We start from the raw sequence: 2,130 nt of genomic DNA, 5'->3' as shown, positions 1-2,130 counted from the left end.
CCCTCCTCCCTTCCCTCCCTCCCTCTCCTCCCTCCTCCTCCTCTCCCTCCCTCCCTCCTCTTTTCCTTCCTTCCTTCCTTCCTTCCTTCCTTCCTTCCTCCTTCCTTCCTTCCTTCCTTCCTTCCTCCCTCCCTTCCTTCCTCCCTTCCTTCCAGCTCTCAAACATCTGACATTTGTTCTGTGTGGCTCTTACATTAAACAAGTTTGGGCACCCCTGACCTAACACATCAGCCATACCTGCACCAGGTGTGAGCTGGACCAGTGCTCTGACAGAGGCCCTTGTAGAGGGATTGACCTCAGCTGTCACTGCCTGCACCGCCACGGAAACGGCCATGAGCTGATGCACCACATGCAAAGTCGGGCGCATCAGAGTTCTCAAAGCTGGGAAGGTTCAGCTTTGACTCTCTCCTCAGCTGTGGGGTCATTCTATGGGAATCTGGCTCAGCATTCTTGGCCCATCCTTAGGCCCCTCTCCGCAGCCAGGATAGATCTCCCCCACAGAGCTGCTGAAAGGAGGACTGAGACAATGTCGTGAGCACCTGTATCATGCCAAAGTTGAAATGCCAGCTGTTCCATTTAGACCAAAATTCCAATGGGCCTTCTAACACCTATAATTAAAGGTTACTACTTAAATCAGAGCAAGTTTGGTATTATTATTGGTATTTGGCTGAGAAGCTGGATACTTGGATGAGATACTTCTACAGCAGATTGCAAAGTTCTTCAAGAGAAGGGAAGTGATCATGGGAGATTTCAATTACCCGGACATCTGTTGGAAGTCCAAGTCTGCTTAAAATAAAAGGTCAAATAGATTCCTGACTTGTCTTGCTGACAACTTCCTTTTCCAGAAAGCGAAGAAGGAAACAAGGGGGTCTGCTATCTTGGGTTTGATTCTCACCAACAAGGAAGAACTGATCGAAGAAGTGGAAATAGTGGGCACCCTGGGCAGTAATGACCATGTGATTTTGGAATTTACAGTCTTAGGGAAGGGAAAAGCTATACGTAGTCAGACTTATAGGTTGGACTTCAGAAAGGCAAACTTCGATAAACTTAGAACTATGCCGGGTAAAATCCCATGGTCAGAAATGTTCTATTTTAACTCCCAGCCATGGCTCAGTGGCAGAGCATCTGTTTGGTGTGCAGAAGGTCCCAGGTTCAATCCCCGGCATTTCCAGTTAAAGAAGATTAGAGGCGCAGGGAAAGATCTTTCTCTGCCTGAGACCTTGGAGAGCCGCTGCCAGTGCGAGTAGAGAAGACTGACTCTGATGGACTGAGGGGGTCTGATTCAGCAGGAAGCAGCTTTATGTATGTCCCTCCTTTCTTCCAATGAACAGTGGCTGACCAGTCTTGGGCCTTCTCTCCACAGACGCAACCCAGACAATGCAGAGCAGCTGCAGTCAAGCAATCTGCTGCCTCTCCCGAACTGGTCCTTGAGGGTATGATGGCATCACTCTTCTTCCTTCCCACCACCTCCTTCTCCGCCTGGCAGCTTCTCCGTCTTCCACCTCCTGATGGAGCCCCTGAGGCACTTTCCCAGTAAAACTTGCACTTTCCACAGCAATCTGTCTCCTGTGGCTTCGTCCGCACCTCCCCTCAGAGCCCCCGTCTCCTTTGCTTTGCACATGTGCAGACACACAGGGCTTTTCTGCACCCTTGATGTAGTCCTGATTTTCTTGGTGGTTGATCCGCAAGCAGTGGAATCAGTTTGGGGCAGGGCTCTTTCGTGCATCTGCCTTCCCTCTGCATTTTCACAGTCGTGGAGTCCGTTGATTTTCTTCTGCACGTGTCTTAAATAATCAGGATACTTTTTTAGGGCGGGGGCTGTCATCATCGGTGTCATTGTTGTGGACATCCCTGGTGACATCACAGCACGCACACACCCTTCTCAGCTTTTGGGGCATGCTTATATCAATATAGCATTGCAACGATAAGCTTAGCAGGTTCTCTGAATTCCCAGCTTTCATTTTTTTGAAAAGTAAGTCTCTAGCTTCCTCCTTCACAGAGATATAAGGGAAAGGGCCTTTCTCTGCAAGGGAGGCGTCTAGAAACTTACTTCTTTTTTAAAAAAATGAAAACTGGTGCTGAACCTATCATTATATCGATGTATTGCAGGGGTGCCCAAACTTGCTTAAC

At 48.8% G+C, this 2,130-nt stretch overlaps 1 protein-coding gene across 1 annotated transcript in view; it reads left to right on the top strand.

Annotated features, from left to right (window-relative positions):
• LOC132590986 (waprin-Phi1-like) overlaps nt 1-1,558 on the top strand; it is a 15,409-nt gene extending 13,851 nt beyond the window's left edge. Inside the window, exon 4 of the mRNA XM_060263876.1 lies at nt 1,364-1,558. The gene's annotated coding sequence lies outside the window, so the exon portion shown is untranslated. The remainder of the gene's footprint in view (nt 1-1,363) is intronic.
• Nucleotides 1,559-2,130: the final 572 nt, after the last annotated feature.

Source organism: Heteronotia binoei, chromosome 2, assembly GCF_032191835.1.
Source record: "Heteronotia binoei isolate CCM8104 ecotype False Entrance Well chromosome 2, APGP_CSIRO_Hbin_v1, whole genome shotgun sequence".
Taxonomy (NCBI): Eukaryota; Metazoa; Chordata; class Lepidosauria; order Squamata; family Gekkonidae; genus Heteronotia; species Heteronotia binoei.
Note: the sequence above shows the minus strand (reverse complement) of the source record. Positions and strands in the feature narration are given on the sequence as shown.